This window comes from Cibotium barometz, chromosome 14, assembly GCF_041138505.1.
Source record: "Cibotium barometz isolate CiBa-2024 chromosome 14, ASM4113850v1, whole genome shotgun sequence".
NCBI classification, from domain to species: Eukaryota; Viridiplantae; Streptophyta; class Polypodiopsida; order Cyatheales; family Cibotiaceae; genus Cibotium; species Cibotium barometz.
The window spans coordinates 54,202,208-54,215,421 of record NC_141059.1 but is presented as its reverse complement, the minus strand read 5'-3'; the positions used below and the strand labels follow the sequence as shown (position 1 = coordinate 54,215,421).

Here is a 13,214-nt window from a genome sequence, read left to right as displayed (position 1 = left end):
AAGTGGAAAAAGCAAGCCCAATTTGTACGCTTAACTATTAACAGCTCCTTGGGCTATTTTTATGAATACAATTCTCAAATACTCATGTCGTGGAAGTGGAGCTACATGCATGAGGGGGGAGATTGTACCCAATCTTGTCTTGATGGTGATGTTATTCTATTTCTCTTGTCTTATGCTATTCTATGTTCTTGATTTCAATTTAATTCAAGTCTTTGTTTTAAATTTTGATGTATTTTGTGAGTTTTTAATTATTTCTTCAAGAAGTACAAAAGGGTCCCGAGAGAGAGAGAGAGAGAGAGAGAGAGAGAGAGAGAGAGAGAGAGAGTTCCTGTTTCGATGGAAGAAATAAAAAAGACAGAGACAAAGAAAGAGGGTAAGAGAGATGAAGTGTTTATGCTCAAAGTGAGAGAGTACAAACTCTTGCAACAACAAAAAGAGAGGGAGAGAGATCTGAAGTTGGTGCATCAAATCTTTGAGCATTCCCCCTTGCAACATACAAAGATCATTAGGTAAAATTTGTTGAGGATCAACGGAAATCGGCACAGGTAACAACCCATCAAACATGTGAAGTGAATTAGCATATGCATGCTTATTGAATTGCATCATTGGATAGACATAATCCTCTACAAAAATGACATCTCTATTGATAATAATCTTTTTATTAGTGAGAGGATTGTAGAGACCATAACCTTTTCTTTTAGCACTGTAGAGACCATAACCTTTTCTTTTAGTACTGTAGCCGATAAAAATACATTTCACTACCTTGTCATCAAGTGTAGTTTGATTTGTGTTGGCACATGTGCATATGCCAAAAACACGTGTTTAACCTTAGCTTTCTGATTGAACAAAGCCTCATAATAAGGAGTGACAATATTCAAAGCTTTAGTGGGGACACATGTTTAGCACATAGGTAGCACAAAGAACTGCTTCCATCCAAAATTTGTGTGGAAGCTACTGACCCTTAACCATGCACCTAACCATCTCCATGAGAATTCTATTATGTCAGTAATACCATTTTGTTGTGGTGTATAAGGAGTTATACACCGATGCTTAATATTTTTTGTGCCAAAAAATCACTAAATGTATTCGACATGTATTTCCCCCTCTCTCAAAATGGAGAGTTTGAAATTTTAAGCCACTTATATTTTCAACCATAGCAACAGTGTTGAAAATGAGAAAATATCTATGATTTAGCTTTCATAGGGTAAGACCAGTCGAATTTGTTGTAATCATCAATGAATGTTACAAAATAAGTAGTCCACATTGGAGTTTCAATTAGTGATGAGCTCTATTTTCTTGGAAAGGTTGGTGAGCAAGTTTGGTAAGGATGCATCCTTCACAAGCATATCTTGGTGGTGGATCAAGGTGAGGAAGATCCTCTAATATCCCATGCTGCTGCAAAAGCATCAAACCACCAATAGAAGTGTGGCCAAACCTAGCATGCCACAACTGGGCATCTTTTATTGCATTAGGAGTGTCTGCTTCTATAAAAAAGCAACATCATTACAAACCAATTGTGGTTATTACTGATCTCGTAAGCACAATTTGTTTATCCTATTTTCTATCATGGATACTACATTTATCATCAACAAATTCAACATTCAGCATCATGAAGACTCAACTTCAAACCTGTCTCCATTGGAGTAGCAATAGGCTTGCAGTCTTCAAGGCCAAATCTCCGCAACAATGTCTCAATATACTTTGTCTGACACCACAAAGCAATACCTCCATCACACTGCTTAAATTGTATCCCCAAATAATGATGCAAATGCCCCAAATCTGACATCTCAAAAGAAGCATTCAAATCAGCCTTAAAATCAGTAATATGACTCTCATTTGGTTCTGTGAGCAGCATGTCATCGACATAGAGAGTAACGATTAGATGTACATCATCCACACTTTTAACATACAAAGTGCTTTCTGTTGGACTATTCTGAAAACCATGTGCAGTCAAATATGCATGTATCTTTTCATACTAAGCTCATGGAGCTTGCTTTAAACCATATAAAGCCTTTTTCAACCTGCACACTTTGTTTTCCTGCCCTCTTTGAACAAAACCATGAGGCTACGATACATACACCTCCTCATGCAAATCTCCATTCAAGAATGCAGTCTTTATGTCCAACTGATGTACATTCCAACCATTATGAGCTGCCAATGCACAAATGCTACGAATGGTAGTCATACGACAAGTGGGAGCAAAGGTCTCATCAAAATCAATGCCCTTTTGTTGAGCATAACCCTTTGCAACAAGCCTAGCCTTATAGCGATCAACACTGCCATCTGGCTTTCGTTTTCAACTTAAAAACCCACTTACATCCAATGGCCTTTTTACCAATAGGCAAATCACACAAAGACCCGGGTACCATTCTTCATTATAGCATCATATTCACTTTGCATTGCAGCCAACCAATTTTTTGATTTTTGTGCCTTATCAAATGAAAGAGGTTCTTCCTCTTCACACATACTAGACACAGCCAAAGCATAACAATCTGATGCATAAGAGGCATGCTGAGAACCTGAACAAGTATGACTAGATATAGGTGCATCAATTTTACTATCACGCAAGGTTTGAACCAGCCATTTAGGCATACCTCTAGCCTGCTCATTTTCAACCCTATCCTCATAAATTACATCCTGTAAATCTGCATCAGAAATAGGCTGATCTATGATGTCGTTTGAAATCTGCATAGGCTGAATATTTGCCTCATTATTAGGACTTACATTTGAATTCCCATTTGTAAATAGAGGCAACAATGTATCAAATACATCCCGTGAGCTCACACCTGTCTCTTTGGTACATGATGACAAAGGCTGCACAGCATCTTCCACAAAAACAACATGATGACAAAGGCTGCAAGCATCTTCCACAGAAACAACATCTCGGCTAATCAAGATACGCTTTGACTCTGTGGATGATACAATTTGTAACCCTTGCTCTCAGCACTGTAGCCAACAAAAATGCATTTGATAGCCTTATCATCCAATTTTTTGCGTTGTTGCACAGGCACTAAAGCATAGGCCAAGCAACCAAAGACACGCAAGTGACCAATAGAAGGCTTCCTGCCATGCCAGGCTTCGTATGGAGTAATAGACTGCAAGGCCTTAGTGGGACACCTGTTGAGTACATATGCAGCACACATAACAGCCTCAAGCCAAAACGCATGTGGCAAAGCTTGGCTCTTGACCATACATCGTGCCATCTCCATAAGTGACCTGTTTTTCCTCTCAGCAACACCGTTTTGCTGAGGGGTATACGGCACTGTACATTGGTGTTTTATCTCACTAGCCAGAAATGCATCAAACTCTTTAGACATGTACTCCCCCCCTCGATCAGAACGGAGGGTGCCCACATTACAATTGGATACATTTTCAACCATAAGCAAAAACTGTTTGAAGCACAAAAACACTTCGGACTTTCCCTTCATTGGATATACCCATGCATGCCTTGAGTAATCATCAATGAAAGTCACGAAGTACAAGTGTTTAGCAAATGACGGAGTTTGCATAGGCCCACATACATCACTATGTACAAGTTGCAATTTGCGATTGGCCCGCACAGAACCATCCTTTGGAAACGCAGAATGCTGCATTTTGCCCAAAATACAACCTTCACAAACATGTTTCAATGGTGCCTCAAGAGGGGGCAATGAAGCAACCATATCAAATTTCTGCAAACGCAGCAAACTAGCAAAGTTCAGATGACCAAAACGAGCATGCCATAGTTTTGCATCTGAAACTGCCTTTTCATCCGAAACTGCATTTGCTGAATCTTCCACACACTTGTCATAAGAATTGAGCCTATACAGCCCACGAAACAAGGTGCCAGATATAATAATCGTATCACCAGAAGTCAAATCATGAATAGTACATCTGTCATCGACAAATTTGACTACAAGTCCAAGTCTAGCAAGCGCAGAGACAGACAATAGATTCTTCTTTATCCCTGGCACATACAAAGCATCTGAAAGTGTGAAAGTGCTGCCATTTGCAGTAGTGAGCATAATTTTACCAATGCCCTTCACTGGGTAAGAAGCATTATTGGCACATGTGATAGTATTCCCATTAGGAACAGCCTCGGGAGAAGTGAACATATCACGATGCGAGGTAATGTGCTTTGTAGCACCATTGTCAAAATACCATACATGAGAGTCAACAAAAACTGCCAAACATGCATCATGTACAGATGGGTCATACTGGCAATACACGCTAAATGCCCATTCTGTATCCTGCACAACATTTGCAGAATCTACATTTGTAGAAGCATCCGCTATTGTGGCTGCATTTGACTCTTTCTTCTTTGCCTCTTTAGCCTTTAGCTTAGGGAAATTCTTAATGACATGATCATTTGCCTTACAATAGTTGCACCTGGTCTTTTTCTTGCCTTTATCAAGAGCCTTCTCAGACTTATTGTTGCTACCTGTGGAAGGAGAAGAAGTTGCAAACCTACTAATAGGAGAAGAAACAGTGGAAGGGGCTGCTTTACCACTTCTTCTCTGCTGTGGGCAGCAATAAATGCCTGATCAACTGCACGCTGCCTAGCCCTGTTTTGCCTGGACTGCACTTCTTGCAAGAGCTTGTTGACTAAAGTATTATACTTGACAACATCAGGTCTATCCTCAGTAACAAGTCTCCACGTGAGGCAAAAGTCTGATATGACTCAGGTAAAGCATCAAGAACAGTCTGCACAAGAGAATGATCTGGAATAATCTCACCTGCAGAAATCAACTGCTCCTTGAGATCTTTAATCTCAGCAAGAAAAACATTCATGTCATCATCTTCCTGCATAATCTTTGATTCTAGCTCTTTACGCAAGTAAGAGATTTTTGCCTCGTTTTACGACCTGCATACAAACCAGCTAGAATATCCCAAGCCTGTTTTGCTGTTTTAGCTGAACAAATATGTGGGGTGATGTTACATTTGACAGAAGTGAGGTAGATTGCCTTGCATTGTGGTGAGAGTGACTCTGCGGTGTCAGTGTGGAGGTGGAGGTTGGAGGAGTGGAGCTTCCAAAAGCGAGCATGGGGAGCCTCAAGGGATGTAAGCTTGAAGCATTGATAAGTACCTAATGATAGTTGTTGTCTATTACTTCTTTCGATTGTGAATGGGTAGAGTTCTCTCTTGGGAGGTGTGGTAGCCTATAACATTTTTGGCATTGCTGCGGGGAAACACCATTGTTTCTTCCATCCTCTTAGAGCTCCAGCTCCCATTATGCAAGATTCACTATTGCCTTTGCATTTGGAAGGTGCATTGTAAAGAAATTGTGTAGATAAGGTTTTAGTGGTAGAGAAAGAATTACATTAGTTCTGGAAAATTGTGTGTTGGAAGTGTGGGTGAGTACTTAGTAGAACATAGAGAAAAGCTACACTTAGTTTTACATTCAATTATGCTATTTTTCTTCACCAATTTCTATTACATGAGCTAGCAGTTGGTGACACACAGTATATTGATTTTTCTAAAAATCATAAAAACTATAAAAAAAGGAGCCATTGGTTGTGTTCATGTCTTGCATTGCATTCCTAATCCTTGGCACAACCTTTTTGGATCAATTGGATAGGGAAATCAATGTCTGACCATCATTTTGTCGATGCGGCTATAAACACGTGAAAGTGTAGGAAACCGTTATCGACATGAAACATAACCTGCTACTTCACGGTGTGAAACACTTTCCACAATCAATGCCGAGAATCTTGGGATTACCTTACTAAAATTGGGGTGCCTTATCCTGACACATCTGACATAATGAAACAGAAAATCTTATCTCGTGAAATAGTAGCGAAGCACTTCATGATGTGAACAACATTTTGTTTCAAAGTATGAAGCATATAGCCTACTTCTTCACGACGTGAACTGCAGTTTGCTACTTCACGGGTTAACACTTCACGATTTAACCCTTCACATGTTGGCAGTTCATGAAATAACCTTTCATGGACTGCTAGTTCACGAATTAAGGGTTGTCAGCCCAAAGATAAGAGAATACCCTAATTGCACCATTGGAGTCTAGCTGACTCAGATTAAAGTAATTCTGAGCTAAAAATTCAAAATGTGAAACACCAATTATCTCGCAGGCGTGAAAAATAGTTCATGGCTTGAAGAACTGCTGCATGCTACTTCACGACGTGAACCATTATTTTTTGTTTCACAAAGATCTGCTATTTCACAACTAGAAAAGACAGTTCGGCAAAAACCAGGTGAAACGGTTGGAGTAGTGATTTCGCCTGTTGAAACACATTCTCATACACTTGAGGTCTAGGAAACTCATTGGAGATGACCTTACCCCCGACAATAGTGCATCAAATCACCCAGGTTCTTCCTACCAAAAAAGTGTTGGCTTAAGCCGCTCGGCAAGTACTCAATTGAGTGTTTCAGCTTGGAGGAATCTGACCACCATAGAAACAAGTAGTGAGGAATCCATGGAAGAAGAGCTAAGATTCTCTGGCCTTGGAGCGGAAGAAAAACCCTCTTCTTCTGTGAGGTCTAGTGGAATCTTTGATATGGCCAGGGGATTTGTCAGTCTCCAGAATAGCACGGAAGATGAAGCGCAATCTGCGGGCACAGGCTTGGGTCTAACACCGGATTTGCCAACCCAACCTTCTGGCCCTAGGAATGCTAACATAGTGAGGATTAGTGGGATGAACCCCAGGGTTAGAAGGAATAAGGATTCATTATATGAATTTGCATTTTATACAATTGGCCCTTATTCACACTTGGGAGTCCACAACTTACTAACTAAGGCCTTGGGTGGCCAATATCTCAAAATGTACAACTTTTATAGTGCCTTTACATAACGCTTATTATTAATGTTCTCAATTGGAGGAGCATCTTTGTTAATCCAAAATGGGATTGACACTTGCCTAGTGTAGGCTTGAGCTCTTGTGTGATCATCTGTGCATGTGAGTGTGTGTGTGTGTGTGTGTGTGTGTGTGTGTGTGTGTGTGTGAGAGAGAGAGAGAGAGAGAGAGAGAGAGAGAGAGAGAGAGAGCATCTTTGTTAATTTAAAATGGGATTGACACTTGCCTAGTGTAGGCTTGAGCTCTTGTGTGATCATCTGTGCATGTGAGTGTGTGTGTGTGTGTGTGTGTGTGTGTGTGTGTGTGTGTGAGAGAGAGAGAGAGAGAGAGAGAGAGAGGTGAGATGGAGTGGTGAGTGCGATTGATCTACAAGGCGTTTGCGCGACAATGCAAAGGTCAAGCTCACGTGTGCTTCTTCCCGACATGACCTACGAGTTTACAATGAGGACCAATCAAACACAAGCATGTTCACGAGGTGAGCGACACACCACGCCGACTCTTTGTGTGCTACCTATGTCACGTTCGATGCACCACATGGCAGCTGAGGAGAGAGTATATAGAATTTAAATTTGCATTTGTTAGCGTAGCTCTTACTCGTCGAATTTGATTTTTTTTCAATAAAGGTATTTTTATTATTGAAGAAAATCGAGACAAGTTACAAAAGTCGGGCTGACATCAAATAGCGGTCAAGGCCATTTTCAGGGCAAGACTTCTCTCACTATCCTAGGCAATGGGAGGAGAGAGCCATTTAAAGCACCTTTCTTCAATCAAAGCCCTTTTTAATTTTAAAAAAGTGAATTTAAATGCTTTTTTTTGGGGAAAGAAGGATGAGGTGATGATTCCCCCTAGATTTGGGAGAGAGGTGATTAGATTTTGGGGGTGGGGACCTTATACATCTCCCTTTCTCTTCTTTTTTGATTTTTTACTTTTTCTTCTTCTTTGCACACTTTCAAGTTGCAACATTCTTACCTTCCTTCTTCTTTTTACTTGAACATGTGAGTGTGATGTAGAGAGAGAATGTAATTTTTAGCTTCTTTTCATCAACTTTGCAAGATGAGAGCTCAATCAACCCTATGCTTTTTTGAATGGTTGAACATGTGGGTGTGATGTAGAGAGATAATGCATGCTTTTTAACGACTTTTCTACAATATGTTATTAAAATTGTGTGTGTGTGTGTGTGTGTGAGAGAGAGCGTGTGTGTGTGTGTGTGAGTGAGAGAAATTGTGTGTGTGTGTGTGTGTGAGAGAGAGAGAGAGAGAGAGAGAGAGCGTGTTTGGGCTCAAAAGAGAGGAAGAATGCATATCTATATATTAAATAAAAAATAAAAATCGAATTGATGACCTTAGCTAGCCTTCAAAATCACAAAAATATGCCTACCTATATATTAAATAAAAAATAAAAAAATCGAATTGATGACCTGCAAAGCCTTCAAAAATAAAAAATCGAATTGATGACCTTAGCTAGCCATACCTATATATTAAATAAAAAATAAAAAATCGAATTGATGACCAGCAAGCCTCCAAAAATCACCAAAAAAATGCAGATATATATTTTAAATAAAAATAAAAAATCGAATTGATGACCTGCAATCCGGTCTAAAAGGCCTTAAAAGAGAGGAGCTTTTTTTTTTTTTGCCCTCTGAAGGCTTCAAAGTTCAGCACTGATACAAACACGTCTGTCTCTTTCACCAACAAATACTTAGAACTTTTGCTAAGACTATATTCATCCATGTTCTTTTAAAACGGACTTTTAACTTCATCTAACGACTAATCGGAGGTAAGTTGCTAATCCAGGGTTAGCAGCAAAATAAATAATAATAATATTAATGATGGTGAAAAGGATCATTAATAAAACCCGCATACGCCAGTAGGATATGCCCACCTCATTCAAGCCGATGAGGCTGCTCGATTACACACCAAAACAAACGACTAAGCTAACAATTAAATGATTTTTTTGGGGGCTAATTAGAGCTCTTGTTGAAGCTTGTGGCAAGAGGGATGACAACAACGAGGAGAAGCAGGACGAGGAAGATGATGACGGCGATGATCAACCACTTGCGGGTGCTTCTTTGGTACTGCTTAGCACATTTGAGCTGGAGGGCGCCTCGGTCAATGTAAGCGTTGGCCTGGCTCACGTAATGCTCAATGTCATTGAGCTGCTCACCTTGGGCCTCCACAAGCACGGCCATGTCCATGAAGATCTGATGAAGCTCAAGAAGGTTCCTCTCGATCTCCTTGACAGCATCGTGGCGCTCTTGTATCTCTAAGATAGTGTCCAGCACTTGGCCCCTGCCTTGCTCTTGGATTGCCTTCTGAAGAAAGCTCTCGCTCTCTCCCGTCTCGATGATGCGGTCCACTGTGTCCTCGTCCGGCTTCTGACCGGTCACCGTGTAAAACCGGCGCTTCACCGTCTCTCTGTACTCGCCCAGCATCTTTTCACGGAGGGCCTGAAACTCCCCCATCAGGTCCTTGAGCTTCATCCTCAACGAGTTCGTGATGGAGCTGCGCGTCCTGTCGAAGGGCGTCCCCAGCCCGCACCCCGGAACCGCCCGATTGGCGTGATTCGAGCCGTCCAGATCTTCCAGCTTGGCCTTGATGGCCTTGGCCTTCCTCAAAACCTCGCCCACATCGTTGTCCATGCGCTCGCGTAACTCCTTCATATCTTGCGCCTTGTGGGCTCTCCTGCTCTCCTCATGGGCGCCCTGCAGCCTGCCCAGCAGCTCCTTCACCTTCTCCATCTCCGTCTTCACGCTGCTCACCTCCTCGAAGAAGACGGCTAGGCTCTGCTGCCCGCCGCCCATGTCCTGCCCGCCCAAACCCATCTCTAGATCTCGCGCCGCATCCTTCTTCAGGTCCACATACTCCCCCGCTGCCCCCTTCATGAAAGACTTGGGCAGCAAATCGTTCATCGTATCCTGCCCGATGCACCCACCCTCGCCGCCCCCCTCACCAACGCAAGCAAAGATGCCCAGCAGCTCCTACCCACTACACACAAGAGCTTTTCTGCTCCTCCTACCTGAAACGCTACACACACACACAGATCAAAGAGGCCACTGCTTGAAACGAGCAGAGGGGAAGAAAAAGGGCGTCAGGAGATGACCGTTGTTTTCTCAAGACCGTTGGTTTGGTGGCGCGGCCGGACTCTTTTGCTTCATTTTTTATCCTTTTCGCCTATATAATAAGCGCGGCCGGACCCTTGCTTGATTATTATTCTTCTCACTGAAACGTTCACTGTCCTCGCAAGAGAAATTTCAAAATTATAATTACATTGACAGCCACGTAGAAAGCACTTAATGCCAAATCTAATGCCCTTTTCCCTTTAGCGTAGGGAAATTAATTTTTTTCGTTAAAACAGTAGATCTAATATATTAAAAAAGGTGAGATTACAAATCCCCATGAGGAAGGTCCACGGGGAGACCCTGAGAACTGCTAAAACGCTATATAATGGGATTAGCTACAGTACTTAAAACTGTGAGATATAGAGACCAAGGGCCCAAAGACTGAGGGCAAATACAAAAGAGAAACTTGAACAATAATCCTTCAAAACCAGATTAGATAGTCCAGACTGCGAGGGTTTCATGTACCCCTCCCAAACCTTGCTGAACAGAATATTGAAGCCGTCTGAGGCATACAAAATCCAAGACATGAAATTTAATTTCGGAGAGAGAAGAACTGAGCATTCTTTTTCCACTTTCTCCTGGAAGGTCCTGCACACGGTACACTTCATTCGGGACACCACTTAATTGGAATTGGCTGATAAACTTGAGGGCATCCTTAAAAACCATCCTCAGCTCTAAATGACACGCTGGACTCTTGAGGGGATCGAGGGTGGAGGGAGCCCGGTCACTTAGAGCCGTTGATCAAGTGGCCCGTTGATCGAGTTGCGGCGCATTGAATGCCAGGTTCGCTCCCCTGCCGGCCGCCCCTCCCTCCCTTTTCAGCTTTCAAAAACGGGCGCAACCTTTTCTCTCTCTCTGCGTGAGCGTTTTGAAATTCTCTCTCCTTTCTCTCTCTCTGCGCACTATGTGTGTAGCTTAGCGATGGCTTCTAGCTCCAAAATCCATCCTCTCTTGTGTTGCAAACATGAACAGCAAGGATTCTGCAAGCAAGCAAAAAAAGGTATCCATTTCTTTACCGACCCTCGCTGCCTTTCTGTTTGCGTTTTCCACTCTTTTGTCTACGCGCTAATCCATCTACTCTTGTGTATGAAGGTGAATCGTTTGGATAAGCTCAAGCAGAGCAAACTCGAGGCCACAGAGAGTCATGGGAGCATGGAGCACCTTTCCTTTGGCAGCAGGCCGATGTTGGTTCCAGAAAACGTAAGTCTCAATGACATCCAATAGCTTTACTTCTTTGAGGTCCGGCCACCATTACACACACTTTTCCTTGTGTATTAGGATGTGATATTTAGAGAGAGAGAGAGAGAGAGAGAGAGAGAGAGAGAGAGAGAGAGAGAGAGAGAGAGAGAGAGAGAGAGAGAGAGAGTTTTTGTACGACCATTTCTGTTAGCCAATGTTCTCTTCATGGCTTTCAGAAATGGGGCAACGATGGTGGTCGTACAGTTTCTAAGCAGTGATATGAAACTGTGACCTCAAACCAGAAAACTTGGTTCGTATTGTAGTTTTTCAAAGTACTTGTGATGCTAGTAGTCATTTTGTGTAAATGAATTGGTGCGGCAGAAAAAGAGAGAGAGGGGTATTGGGAGTGTTGCTTACAAGATCTGCCACAAGGGGTCCATAACTTGGCTCCTATTTGTTTTGAGTCACACTTTTCCTTTAAGGGGGAGGGTGGCCACATTTGCATGTGGTCATGTATAGGTAATGTAGGTGAGTGGCCAATGATGGAAACACACCCTTGTTAGGCTACTATTGAGAGAGAGAGAGAGAGAGAGAGAGAGAGAGTTTCTGCTATAGGATGTGATGGTACATGCACATGGTACTTCAAATCAGGGGCAGCCTGAAGCACCCATAAGATCATATAGCCTATACGCCACTACTTTGGCAGTAGCCAGCGGCACACCAACTTCTTTTATTTATTACAACAAGTGATTGCTAGACCGTCCAAGATGCAGATCTAGGCATACAAGAAGATTTAGTCTTCTTGTCATCCTCAAGAGAGATCATGCCTAGGTGCGACGGATCCTCTAGCAGCATCTTTGCCACATGGTAGCATGCAATTGACCAAGTTTGGAACTTTCGCGCCTGCTTTCCTATATATTTGCCAAGTTTTCCGTCGTAGTATTCTGGCCAGTGATCCTTGGAAAGCCTGCTTTCTAAGAGCTCCATTTCTTTTCTGGCAATATGTGGCCTTCCGGTCTTGATGCAGGCCGCTGTGAGTAGCCAAATGAGAACTGCAAAGATGCGACACATCAAGAATTCATATGTCAGAATCACTGTCATGGCTTGTTTAGGCATTACCATAGAAGGTTCCAGATAGTTTCCCTTTTGGAAAAGGGGTCCTCTTTCTCTCGTTTTTCCTATAATGCTCAGCATCATGAGCCATCATGAGCTCCTACAGGCTCGGCACCACACACCTAGCTAAGTGCGGTTGGGGGCAGGGGGGCTGCTGGGCCCCGTATTCCTTTTGAGGAAGGGGTCCTCTTTCCCTGGTTTGTCTACTGATGTTCAACATCATGAGCTTCTATGGGCTCGGCACCCCACACCTAGCTACGTGCGATTGCATAATACCCTCTTCCTGCTCCGGCAATGCAAGCAACGACAAGATCGCAACACAATTGCCCATACAAAACCATCTGAAATCCATACGAGCTGGGCTTACGTTCCCAATAAAATAGCCACCCTTCATTGGCACGAATTCAAAGACCCACTCCGGGATTGAATCCGGTATCACCATGCCGTAAGCTTTTAAGCTATAAATAAATGTACTTGTGTGCAACATAGGATCTGGGCAAGCAGCGAGCCATTTGTTTTATACTTGTGTGCAAAATAGGATGTGATGTATTAGAGAGAGAGAGAGAGAGAGAGAGAGAGAGAGAGAGAGAGAGAGAGAGAGAGAGAGAGGATAATATACATTCATATTGTAGGTTAAGCAACTTTTCCTTGAGGAGTATAGGGAAAGGTATGGGACACTTGTTCGTTATTGTCGTGTGGATGAAGCTTGTCCAAAATGGAATAGGGCATGGGAGAAATGGGTTGATCTTATCCATCATGTCAAAAAATGTCATGGTCTCATCATTGATGTCCCTCGTAGACCCGTCAGAAGACCAAAGGATAGTCAAAAGTCTGAAGGTCTCATAGGTCTCATAGGCAAGCCAAAGCACGGTCTCAAAGCTTATCTACCCGCATAAAACTTGCCCGAGACAAGCATCTTAGAGATCTACAAAAAAATGCAAAGAAGAGATGGATCTTTAGCTCCTTCAACGGAAAGTTACCATATGAGGAATGGGAGGAAGCCCATATTCAAG

General features: G+C 42.5%; 2 pseudogenes across 1 annotated transcript; both read right to left on the bottom strand.

The window, feature by feature from the left end:
• Positions 1-8,589: 8,589 nt before the first annotated feature.
• Positions 8,590-9,925, bottom strand: LOC147632201 (syntaxin-125 pseudogene; annotated as a pseudogene). The gene has a single exon (XR_015267429.1). The product of XR_015267429.1 is annotated as a syntaxin-125 pseudogene (transcript).
• A 1,916-nt stretch (positions 9,926-11,841) lies between these two features.
• LOC147632200 (putative alkaline/neutral invertase D pseudogene) lies at positions 11,842-12,643 on the bottom strand (annotated as a pseudogene).
• Between the last annotated feature and the right edge of the window lie 571 nt (positions 12,644-13,214).